The 12,987-nt window shown below is 47.6% G+C and overlaps 1 long non-coding RNA gene across 3 annotated transcripts in view; it reads right to left on the bottom strand.

The window, feature by feature from the left end:
* LOC111560903 overlaps positions 1-12,987 on the bottom strand; it is a 156,855-nt gene that overhangs the window by 142,384 nt on the left and 1,484 nt on the right. For all 3 annotated transcript variants that reach the window (XR_006599824.1, XR_006599825.1, XR_002743198.2), the window contains exon 2: positions 12,622-12,904. This is a non-coding gene — a long non-coding RNA (uncharacterized LOC111560903). The remainder of the gene's footprint in view (positions 1-12,621; positions 12,905-12,987) is intronic.

Consider the following 12,987-nt stretch of genomic DNA (forward strand, 5'->3'; position numbering starts at 1 on the left):
AAGGAAATGTAGGGAAGAGCCGTGTTCTACCTACATCAGGAGGGGAACGTGAGTAGCCAAGGGCAGAAGAGAATCCCCCCAGACTGCAATGGGGAGAATGACACCCCTTTCTGGCAAGATCTGAAGGGAGAGATGGCTATCTGGTACACCTAGGGGTGCTGAGCCCCAGGCACCAAGGCTTCTCAAGTGTCCCTCACCCCAGACGTGACATAGGGGCAGAGGCCTAAAGGGAACATGTAACTGAGACACAGGGGTCTCAGAGTGGCCAGTGGGATGGAGACTGGCAGAGTATTTCAGATGAGGTTTTAGTGTTGAGGTTTTAAGGTCTTTGTATAACCTGGAGAAGGCGGGGTGTTGTGGGGAAGACACAATAACCACTGACATTTGGGGCACCTGGGTGGCTCAGTCAGCTAAGCATCAGACTCTTAATTTTGGCTCAGGTCATGATCTCATGGTTATGAAATTGAGCCCCACGTCGGGCTCCACACTGGGTGTGGAGCCTGCTTGAGATTCTCTTCCTCTCTCTCTGCCCCTCCCCCCACAAAATAGTAATTAATTAATTAATTAATTAATTAAAACAACCACTGAAATCTAACTTCCCTGAGTAGGGGAAGGGTTAACATTAGCCAGGGAGACATAAAGGACCTTCAGGGAGAGAGGATGCAGCTACAAGCGGCTGCGGAGTTTGGGAAAAAAGAAAATAAGGTAAACATGTTTCAGACCTGCCTGGGCTACACGCCACGCGTGGAGTTTCACAAACTTTCTGATAAGGTCCCAATAAAAAGCCAGGGGCAAAAATCCTCAGCGGTGACCCAGTCGGGACCCCTCTCTCTTGAGAGCTTTATACTTTCCCTCAATAAACTCTATCGCTTTGCTCAATCTCTGTTGTCCATGAAATTCATTCTTTGGCTCCGTGAGACAAGGACCAGCGTCTCCCCTCCTCTCCTGTAACACCACCAATTCAACAGGTGGGATGAACCCACGTTGACTCTAAGAATACAAAGAAATGTAACATTCTGGAACATCTGAGTTTGTGGACTACCATTCACACCAACCAGATCCATCCATCCATTTGCTCATCTGCCAAATAGTTACAGAGCTTCCACTGTGTGCCATACACAGAGACAGGGACATGGTGGTTCCCAGACTTCCAGGGCTCCTGCGCTCGGAGATGTCCACCCCAAACCAAGGAGAGGCTGCTACAGTGTCGCTGATGGTAAGAGATGGCACCAGGACGTGGTACAGGCATCATAAATGACCCATACAGCACTCGTATTCTTTCACTGTTAAGTTATGCATAATGGATCAAGTTTCAAAATTATGCACCTAGGGATTTATTCCAATGAAATTACCATGGGCGGATGCCATGACTTTGCTAGAATAACGTTCGTCTTACTGTTATAATAGCAGACCCCTAAAAACAGAAAAAATAGGTTAAATATATAACGATACATCTACTCTTTGGAACATATAAAAATTATACAGCTCTGAGCAAATATGATCATGTTTTTGTAATAATGACAAAAATGTATATGTGTAAACATGTGTTGCATGTATAGGACGGGAGCACCAGGAGGATATAGGACAGTATTATCAAAAGTAGATATTTCTGGGGCGCCTGGGTGGCTCAGTTGGTTGAGCATCTGACTTCGGCTCAGGTCATGATCTCGCAGTTTGTGGGTTTGAGCCCCACGTCGGGTTCTGTGCTGACAGCTCAGAGCCTGGAGCCTGCTTTGGATTCTGTGTGTCTCTCTCTGCCCCTCCCCGCTCATGCTCTGTTTCTGTCTCAAAAATAAATATAAACATTAAAAAAAAAAAAGTAGATATTTCTTCCAGGGTTGCATATGACTTTTATGGGCCTTAGGCACTTTTGCCTTCATAGACTTCTTCCCCCATAAAAAAAGTTAAAAATTATATTTCATAATAGCATTAGTATTAAGATGAATATGGTCCAGGCTGGATTCATTGTTATATGTTCATTATTATTATATTCATGTTTTCTTCTCACTTTAAGAGAAATAAAACTGAAAATATTCATAGGCCCCAGGTTCTGTGCCCCCAGGGGCTATCGGATGCATTGACCCTCATTTCTGAATAATGGGATTATCTGACTTTTGTTTCCTATTTGCCTACCTGCATTTTCTGAATTTTCAATACCTAAGATTTATTCTTTTATTATAACAAAAAAAAATTGAACAAGACATTGGTAAACATAAATAAATGGCCCATTGTGTGCAATGCTAGCATACAAAACTCAGAGCAAATGCAGCTTCTGGGGTCAACACCCTCCGGGACTTGAAAGGATCGCCCTGGATGCAGCTTGGATCCATGGTGCTGATGTAGCCCATCGAATGACTTCCCGCTAGAACCGACCCCCGGGACAAAACCTCTGGTGTTCAGAATGAAGCAGCTCCCTGGCTTGCCCAAGAGAATGGGCCCACACCTTGTCCTTTACACACAAAGATGATGCCACCAACCCACATTGGCTCTATGTCTCCAGGGGCAGAGATGGTTTGTCGTGTTCCAGCCACACTCTCTGGCCCAGTCTGACAAGCATTTAGACAAGAGGGCAGGCTCAGTAACTGTGCAAAGGCACTAGCCGGCCCTTCTACAGTCTCATTCATGGCACCAATGCATCATAAACTTGCCAAACTATGACATTTGCCAAAACTTAATAGGTTTGATTTTATAAAGTGAGCCTTTCAAGCATGGATTTTTAATTTATACATTCGTTTATTTATTCATGTGTTCAATGAATATTGATTAACCATCCACTCTGTGCCAGGCACAATTCTCAGAGCAGGCGACACAGCGGTGAGCCAGACAGACGCAGTCCCTGTTCTCATGTTGCTGGAAAGAGAGATACTGAACAAGGTACAGAGGTGCTTGAAAAGAGAGAAGCAATGGCTGTGTTGAGAATGTGTAGCAAGGGGACTGCACCCAGTCTAAGGAGTTGAGGATCCAGCCTTCCGAAGGAATGGAAGTTTAAACTCAGACATAGAAGGTAAGTAGGAGTGCGCCAAGCAGGGAAACGGGAGGGGCAGGAGGAGGAACAATGTACCAGACGAATGCCCAGAATGTAAGACTAGCATCTGTGAGTCCTAAGGAGTTGAAGACATCCAAAAGGGTTGATGAGTGTGGCAGAAGATTGGGTTAGCGCGGTAGACGGGCCAGATGTGAAGGACCATTTTATTTAGGTCCAGTTTGGGAGCTGGAACTACATACTTGCTCCAATGGGAAGCCATCTCACAGCCTTAAGCAAAGGAGTGCTTTGGTGTCGTGAGTAGCCCTTGTGTCCCTGGTGATGGCTGTCTTATCACATGAACCCTAGGATCAGACTTACTCCAGCCTAAACAACTGAAAGAAATAGAGATGTGCACTGGACCTCTGTGCTTCCCACACTCTCCATCCCAGGCTTTAGAACCATACAAACAAGGAAAACTTAAAATAAAATGGGGCTGTGGGAGGAATCCCTCACTGCCCTACATACTAGAGCTTTGTAATTCTTGACTCTTCCAGCATACATCCTCCAACTTTTTCTTCTTTTAGATGATCTTAACTCCTCTTAGCTGTTTGAATTTCCATATGCATTTTAGAATCAGTTTGTCCATTTCCACAAAATAAAACCTGCTAGTATTCTTATTGGGGTTACACTGAATCTAAAGATTGATTTGGAGAGAAATGACATCTTTGAAGTGCTGAGTCTTCCTATCTATGAACATGGTCTAGCCCTCCAAGTACTCAGGTTTTCTTTAATTCCTTGCAATAATGTTATGCTGTTTGCAGTGAAGAAGTCGTGCACGTCTTTTGTTAAATCTGTTCCTGGATATGCAACGTTTTTAGGGGATTATAATGGGGAAATACTAAAAATATTAATTAAAGGAAATAATGTCTGAGAAAAATACTTTGCAAAATGTAAAACTGTATACAAACTTGAGACCTTCTTTCTCACCAACATTACTGAACACATCGTTGTGGAAAGCCAGCCTGCGTCCCCCTGTAAGGCATTTTTCCCAGTATCTATTGATTAACCGAGATGCTGAGGCTATACAACCCAAACAGCCAAAAAAAGTGACATCAGAGGCCAAGAGGAGAGTTACTGGCCTAGAATAAAGTCAGAAAAAACAAAACAAAACAAAACAACGAGTTCTCAATCTGAATTTTAATTTTACTCAACAGCCACCAGATGGCCTAGGGAGGGGGGGGCAGTTTTTCAAAAAGCACATCATTCATTTCAAAACTCAGCAACTGGATACACTCCGTACAAGATGTCACTCAATCTATGAGCTCCTGATACTGTTGCTGAAAATTAGTCTAGACCAGTGATCAGTGGGAGCTAACGTCCTACTTCCATCTTCAGAGAAATTCTCATCTGCAGAACAGACTAAGGCCAAGCCTGGCCTCTTCCTGGGAACAGTCCCTGGCAATGCCAATGTCCTCACTTTCGGTGCCTCTAGTGACACTCACACCCCCTTCTCTGAGCCCAGCCTCCACCTGCCAAGCCCTGCCTGTCACTGACACAGCTCTGCTTCTCACCACTTTCCACTAATCTGGAGGAGGAAACAGCCAGGAATCAAGTTTTGAGGACATTAAGACTGTCTCTAAAACACACAAAAAAGAGAAAGACTTTGCTGTTATTTACCCCCACACCATTCCATCGCAGGCTGTTGGATCCCCCCTCCCTTGATCAATGTAGCAATGATTAACATTCATTGAATCAACAAATATTTATTGAGCACCTACCATGTGCCGGGTAGTACTTTCAGCACCAGAGATACAGCAATGAACAGCACAACAGAAGGCCCCACCTTCTTGCAACTTACATGATTTGGGTTGGGGTGGGGGTGCAAGAGGGGTGTCTGTACCCCTAGGGATGGGGAAAAACAACAGGGAACAGGACCATCAGCTGCAAATCAAAAGGATTTTAAAAGCCTGAAGTCTTAGTTTGGGTTCCCCCAAAAGCAGGCCCTAAGATAAGGATTTGAGAGTGGGTTGCTTATTGAGGAAGTGATCCCGGGAAGCATAGGTGAGTAAATGGGGAAGTGATAGCGAAGAAGGAAAGCCATAAATAGTTTGTTAATGAGACAGTTACCACTGTGGGCAACTGAGGCTCAGCCCTGGAGGACCCTCGTAGAGACTGTATAGAACATGCCTCAAAAGTATCTCACTGAGGGGCAAGGAAGCTCAGGGGTTTGCCCACTCACTCCATCCTCATGAGTCGAGGGTACTGCCCAGGGTCTTAACTCCCTGGCACCTCCCGCAGAGACAGAAGGAGGCCATGTAGAGTCATAGAACTGCCCACAGGTGACCTCTGAAATGAGGGACGGGGATGCAGGTATAGCACTGGGAGCGTATGCTGCCCCCAACCATCCTGTGCCCTATTATAAGCCTAGAACCTAGTGGGGTTTCAGGTACATAGTAGGCACTCAACAAATATTAGTTGAGTAACTGGATGTTTTATTATCTGGATATGTCTTTTTTTTAATTTTTTTTTCAACGTTTATTTATTTTTTGGGGGGGGGGGGACAGAGAGAGACAGAGCACGAACGGGGAGGGGCAGAGACAGAGGGAGACACAGAATCGGAAGCAGGCTCCAGGCTCTGAGCCATCAGCCCAGAGCCTGACGCGGGGCTCGAACTCACGGACCGCGAGATCGTGACCTGGCTGAAGTCGGACGCTTAACCGACTGCGCCACCCAGGCGCCCCTATCTGGATATGTCTTTAAAGCTATTCCAACGTCAGCAGGAGAGAGGGCCCCGGATGTGAACCTGGAACTAATGGGCTCAAAGCACATGAAGCCGTGTGACCTTGGGTGCATCCCTTCCTCTTCCTGATCAGTCTCCACAGTCATAAAACAGAGACTAACACTTGCCTTGCCTGCCTGGTCAGATTGCGATGAGAAGCCAACCAGAGAAACGCCGTCAAAGAGCTTGGGAGAATCAGACTCGGTTAGAACTATTTTTCTTGTGCAAAGAGCCTGGACTATGGAATGAGATCTGCAAAAGGAGATTTTGGTCAAGTAAGTTCTGAGTCTGTTTCCTCACTTATAAAAGAGGCACAGTGATAACCAGACCACAACATGTCTCCGAGTGCTGTTCTGAGGCTCAAAAGGCAGGATAAGGGCTGCGGCGGGCTCCATTCCCTTCTGCATGTACACGAAAATGACAATGAAGGGATGTGGATTTTAAGGGGGAGGAGGGTCATAAACCCATTATGACAAAGCAACAGGAAAGGAAATGATATCAACCAAATTTCTGGAATCAGGAAAGTAGATGGCCCATTAGCAAATGGCTTAGCCAGTAGGGAAAATCGAGTACTAAAATAATACTGGGGAAAGCTAAGAAGGAACGTAGCTTGCCCCAAAATGAGGCATCAGCCACCTCTGGAAGGGAGGGTGGGGACGAACAACGACAGGAAGACTGGCTGAAAGGCTCTATGAGAAGGCAGGGCGCTAAGCCCCTGCCCAACCCTGGCAGAAACTCTGGGGGTGGGTGTAGCCATTTGGGCTGCGAGCTCCCGGCGCTCAGACACATGCTCAAGTTTGAGAAGTACTGCTGTGGCACATCCATCAAATGCTATCAAGATGCTGTGTTGTTCCTGACTGTTGAAGCCTTGGAACCTGACCACTTCATGTGGTCTCTCCCACAGCCTGTCTGTGACAGATGAGAACAGGCCAGGCCACCCCTCTCTCTCATCTCCAGGGATGCCTCAACTGTCCCATCATTTACTTCCTGTCTCTCCCTGCAGCACAAAGGGATGGAACAAGAGTCCCTTGTGAACCAGAAAGAACATGAATGTCGAGATATCCTTAAAGGGTTTCATCTAGAGTCTGTTTGCACCTGCTGGACTGACTCTGTGGCAGCTAAAACGCCCAAGCTGCAGAACTAATGGTCCCAGAGGGACCATGACCCACAAGAGAAGGGAGGACAGAGATAAAATCTCAGAACCCAGCCCCAAATATGGTGTTTACTTTTTCTCTGCCTCCTGCAATAATAGAGTGTTATTTCACTGCAGGCAGATGCAACATAATGAGCCCATTGTGTGCTGATCTGAAGCACATATGTCACCCATTCGTCTTGCAGCCTGACTGGGCGCTCTGCCCTGTTCACAGGAAACCTTCCTGTTAGCCAAGCACCGTGTAAGCCTGATAATTGCCCTTCACCAGGGGAGGATCCACCAGAACCACCAGAAGCACTGCCTTCCCTTCCTCCACACCGTGGGACAGCAAGGGCATTCTAGCTACTCCTCACTCCCATGGCCTTCACGGCCCTAACCAGCCCCCCAAAGCACCACCAAGCCCACTGTGGCCAGCTGCTGCCCATTGTTCCCCTGGGAACTCATCCCAAGGGTACATACAGCCCAGTGGGCAGCCCAGTGGGGCAAGGGCACTCTTGGGAGGCAGTAGCACCCAGGGGTTAAGAGAAGAGACTCAGCAAGGCCTGGGTTCAAATCCTGCCTCTGCCACTTGGCACAGGTATGAACTTGGGCATGTTGGTTCCCCTCTTCTGGCTGCCATTTTCCCCCATACAATGGGGGTGCTAAGAACACCCTTCCTCTAGGGGCGCTGTGAGGACAAAATCAGTTCACAATTATAAAGCCCTTAACACAGAGCCACAGGCCAAATGAGTGCTGGATGAGTGTTTGTACTTGGTGGAGGTGGTGGTGGTGGTGGTTGATGAGGAAACAGATTCCCTAAAAGCTCCCTGGAAAGCAACTAAGGGCCGGAAGATGAAAAGCAGGCATTAACTACAGGCTGAACAGAGGCCAGGAAGGCCCTGGTCACAGAGAAAGCTTGCAATCCGTGAGGGGCCCCATCACACACTGCGGTCCCAGGGCAACTTCATGTGGCTGCTTGCTTTGTATGCTGACACAAGCAAGCCACAGGGCCAGTAGGAAGACCAAAGTGGAAAATCTAAATGGAAACTCTTTGTCAAGTGGAAAAACACTAAACAAACGAATGCTTTCCTCCTTCCTTCGGTTGCCAACATCCTTGTCCTATCTACAAGATTCTCATAGGCCCACGTGGAAGACCACTTCTTTCCCAAAACCTGTGATTCTACACCAGGCGTCACAACGGGGGACTTGTAACACGGATCTGGTGGGTAGAGGCTCCAGATGCTGTTAAACATCCTACCGAGCACAGGGGAGGCCCCACAACGAGGAATTATGCAGCCCCAAATACCAATAGTGTATAAAGCCAAACATTGTTGCCCCGATTAAAACAAACCTCTCCCTTCCTATGCTCTTCAAACACCTTGTTTGAGCTTGTGTTGGGGCATTGGCCTGACTCTGCCAGGTACTCTAGTTACATCTGGTGGCCTCCTGCTACAGCAGAGAGGACATGGGCTCTGCCTCCTGGCTCAGCCACCCCCGGCTAAAGCCCAGAAACAGTCACTCAGCTTCTTCGAGACCATTTCCTCATTCAAAAAATGGAAATTAGAATCCATATTTGCAAGCGTATGGGAAGGATTACATAGAATTCTGTGTAGAACCCCTGACACATGGTAAGTTCTCAACAAGTTACAGGGATGTGTCTGTCTCACTAGATACAACCCAGAAGGCCAAGTTATGTCCTGCAGATATGCCCGCTTCACCTGCAGCATCTTAGGCTCTGCCACACACACAGTAGGTGCTCAGAAATAGTGGAACGAAAGTGAAGTCTTCCCTGGAAGCTAAGGATTAAGAAATAAACCCAGCCCAGGGGTGCCTGGGTGGCACAGTCGGTTAAGCGTCCGACTTCAGCCAGGTCACGATCTCGCGGTCCGTGAGTTCGAGCCCCGCGTCAGGCTCTGGGCTGATGGCTCAGAGGCTGGAGCCTGTTTCCGATTCTGTGTCTCCCTCTCTCTCTGCCCCTCCCCCGTTCGTGCTCTGTCTCTCTCTGTCCCAAAAATAAATAAACATTGAAAAAAAAATTAAAAAAAAAAAAAAAAAAGAAATAAACCCGGCCCATCTCACGGACCGACTTTCCCAAACTTTACACGATTTTGATTGAGTCTTCAGGATACACAAACATCTCAGCCTCTTGTTTCTCCCTGTCACCAAGTCTCAGTCCCTTGGTGAGCAGGCAGGCTGAAACTGGCCTTTTGATTCTTTCTGGGACCAGAGTCTTGGCCACTGCATGGGAATGGCTACTGCAGCCCCGCTCTTCCTAACTGACCAACTCCATAACTTGCTACTAGCCAAACACCTGCTATAGCGCGTGGAGAAGAAAATCAAAGGAAAGGCCAGTTTCCTAACAGGAGGGGTGCAAGTCTGGAGGAGTATGATTTGCCTGGAAAATGAGAGAAGTCATCCTCCAGTCCTTCAGATCCACACCCAGTCCCCACCCAGCTACTGACACACGCCGGCCTCGCCCGCTCGGCCACACCCTGAGGCAAACGTGAAAATACCGTCTCTACCTCCTGCCACTGCAAAGTTTTCAGACGCTCCTCTACGACCCCATTTCCCCTGATAGAGAAGACATCAGGAAAGGTATACGGGGCCAGGAGGGAGACCTGACTGCAAACGCAATCCCTACCTCTAACTGGCTGTAATTCAAAGTCCTACTGGCTCACTAAGCCTCAGTTTCCCATCTGTGAAATGAAACCCGGAAAGCTCTCTAAGGGGCTTTCTGACTGTGATATTCTGTGCTCTTTCTACAGCCACTCATGGCATGTCTCCCACAGAGACCCACTGAATGCCATGCAGACATGTCCTGAGCCATTGCAAGTGCAGCCCTTACTGTTCTCCGAGGCCAGGCTCTCCTATAACTACAGGAGGTAGCCCGCAGAGAATGGCAGGGGAGACACAGCTCCCCCACTGTTGAAGTCCTTTGCAATGGACACAATGAATCCTGTCCCTTCACAGCCCCCTGAGGCCAGGCCAGGCTGCCCAGGAAGTATCAGGCAGAGACTCAGATGCAAAGATAACGTGGTAACACAGACACTTTGCCAGCTCACAGGGACCCAGGCCAAAAATAGATAATGCGTATACCAAGCATATATCACGACTGCTAGGTGTCTAAGAGCTGACTGTCCCAGGTACAACAATGTTCTTAGCTGCTTCCTCCATCCACATCCCTTAGTAAAAGGGAACTAGATACAACATTAAGGGAAAGAGAACTCCGCTCCAAATCCCCTCGTCTGTTTTATCCCTGAATCCCCCTTCCCTCCAGATGCCCAATACTCTCACTGTTCAGGTCCTATCAGCTCCGGGGTGTCCTCTGACACACAGAGCACCTCATGTCACCTCCACTCACCTCCACAGAGCTTTCTTCACTGTGTAGATGGAGCACAATGCCACCGCCTGCCAGCTTCCCTGCACTCTGGGCTGCGGGGTAGGTGCTGGGCAGCGAAGGGGAAAGAATTTGAGATCTGGACTCGGAGTCCCAGCTGTACTGACTTGGACAAATTATAATCCTTAACCTCCTTGCATCTCAGCGTGCTCGTCAATAAACTGGTGTCAGCAAAACTCACTCCGTAAGGGTGTCCTGGGGATTAAATGAAACAGCATGTGAAGTGCCTGACCTACACTAGGTGCTCAAAACAGGCATTCTTTCTACAGGGAATTCACCAACTTGCTGAATAACGCAGTTCCAGGCACGAAACAAGCACAGTTTGAGAAAGAGGTGATTTAAAACCAGAAGTTCTCTTGGCACTTTCCTTGAAGTGAACTGGCTTCTCTTTGGATTAAGGAAGAGCTGGCTGACTTGCTCTTCTCTAAGAATTTTGCATTTGATCGGATGGACGCCGTGTCCATGGAGAGTCCTGCTGTTGTCACGAGAACCCCGAGGGCAGACACACCCAGATTCGGTTTTGGGGTTGTCTGAAGCAAATCACTTCCCTAGCCAGACCAGACTGTACTGGTTTGCAGGTCCAGCTATACCTGAGAACCACCTGGGGAGCTTTTCCATCTTATGGTCAGCCAGCCCCTTCCCAGACCCCTGTCACCAGAGTCTCTGCTGGGTGGAGCCTGGATATCAGTACTTCTAAGAGCTCTCTGGATGATTCTAATGTGAGACCCCCTAGACCAGGAGATCTCCAAGGTCCCTCTCTGGCATCCTGGTGCCAACAACAATGTATGATTCAGAGGAGACGCTTAGTACACGGTTGATGAATAAGTTAGTGAAAATTCGGATTCACCTTTTTTTGCTATGTCCCTATTTACAATGTATGAGGTAAAAGAAAAAAAAAAAAAGAAACAGTTGAACTGCAAATAAGAATTCTAGAACAGTGCTCCCCAATAGAGAGTTCTGCAATGCTGGAAATGTTCTATAATCCGTGCTGTTCAGCACAGTAGCCACAAGTCCCATATGGCTATCGAGCACTTGAAATGTGGCTAGTGTGATGGAGAAACTGAATTTTTTATGTTATGTAATGTTAAGTAACTAGCCATGTGTGACCTCCAGCCACCATATTGGGCAGTGCAGACATGCATACATACAGTCTGCCTTTCAGAAACATACCTATAGTGTGCCCCTCTATGCCCTTCTTCTGCTCATTTAGGGCATTCCTCTGCCCCCACTGCCTGAGGTCTTTTGGGAGCAGCTAATGAAGTTGCTCTGGCCTTTTCCAGCCAAAGGGTGGGCCCAGAACCCAAGCTCAGTCAACCAGACTCTCCTCTCCAGGAATTTGACTCTAGCTTCAGTGTCGCAAGAAAATGAATTAGAGCAGATTGATACCAACGTTGATTCCCCAAGACACTGCATATTCGTTTCCAGAAAATTAATCCCAAGTGTGACAATAACAAGCGAGATATGATGTGACCTAGGTGTCATTATCATCATCATCCCTGTCATCATCCAAGTACATCATCAGTAGCTAGAAGCCCTGACACGCCAGCCCCTAAACTAGGTAGGTAAGTTGCCCAGCCTCCCTGTGCATCATTTCTTCCTGTGTAAAATGGAAATTAACTCATTCTTAATTTCTTCCAGAAATTGTCTTTGTGAAGACAGCAAAAGAGATATTAGTCAGAAGAGCTTTGAGCCAAATGAGGAGTGACCCAAGTGTCATTAGAGATGTTGTTCCCTGGGTATAGGTATGCGGGATTGTGGGAGGGTTTGATCGCCTCCCCCTGTGGGAGGGACCCAAGATCTGCACCCCAGTTCACAAACTCTGTGACCCTAGTGATTTCGGCTAAAATGAGATTAAGACACATCCCTTTCTGGTTTCACCATTTTCTAATCTATCTGTATGCCCTTCCACCCTGCCTGACACCTGTCCCCTCCCCCTTCTACGAATATATCCCAGAAACCTCTCTCGGCTAGACCATGCTGGCCTTGTGCTCAACTCATTTCCTCCTTCCCCAGCAACCCACTTAACTGACCAAGTTGCCCTGAGTATGCACTCCCACAGCTTCCTGGTCTAAGACTCTGGCAAAGCACTTTATTAGAATCATGTTTAACCACCTCCTCCAGTAGTAGACCATAAGCCTTATCAGGGCAAAGACCACGTTCCTCTTGTTCACCACTGTATCCCCAGTGCCTAGTACAGAGCCAGGCTCATAGAAGGTGCTCAATAACTACTCACTGTTGGCATGTTTGAATAAATACCCCAAATCCACTGTATTATTTGTCATTTCAGGTAATGTCATTTCACAGAATTAATTATCTAATGCCGCGTAACAAAGTACCCCAAAACTTACTGGCTTAAAACAATAATGATCGCTTCTTATCTCTCAGTTTCTGTGGGAGAGAAATTCAGACAGGGCACAGCAAGGTTGGCTTGTCTCTGCTCCACGTCTGGGACTTTGGCTAGAAGACTCAGAGGCTGGCAGCTGGGATGATGTCAGTTCATCACCTATCTGAGTGATGCTGGTTGTGAACTGAGAGCCCTAACTGGAGACGTCAGCCAGAACGCGTCACGTCATCCCTCCGCAGGGCTTGGGCTTCCTCACAGCATGGTGGCTGGTTTCAAGTGTGCCTGTCCTGAGAAAGCAAGAAAGAGACAAGAGAAATGTCTCCTTTCTATGACTTAGGCTTAAGAGCTATATAGCATCACCCCCACCATG

The sequence above is a fragment of the Felis catus genome, chromosome B3 (genome assembly GCF_018350175.1).
Source record: "Felis catus isolate Fca126 chromosome B3, F.catus_Fca126_mat1.0, whole genome shotgun sequence".
Classification (NCBI taxonomy): Eukaryota; Metazoa; Chordata; class Mammalia; order Carnivora; family Felidae; genus Felis; species Felis catus.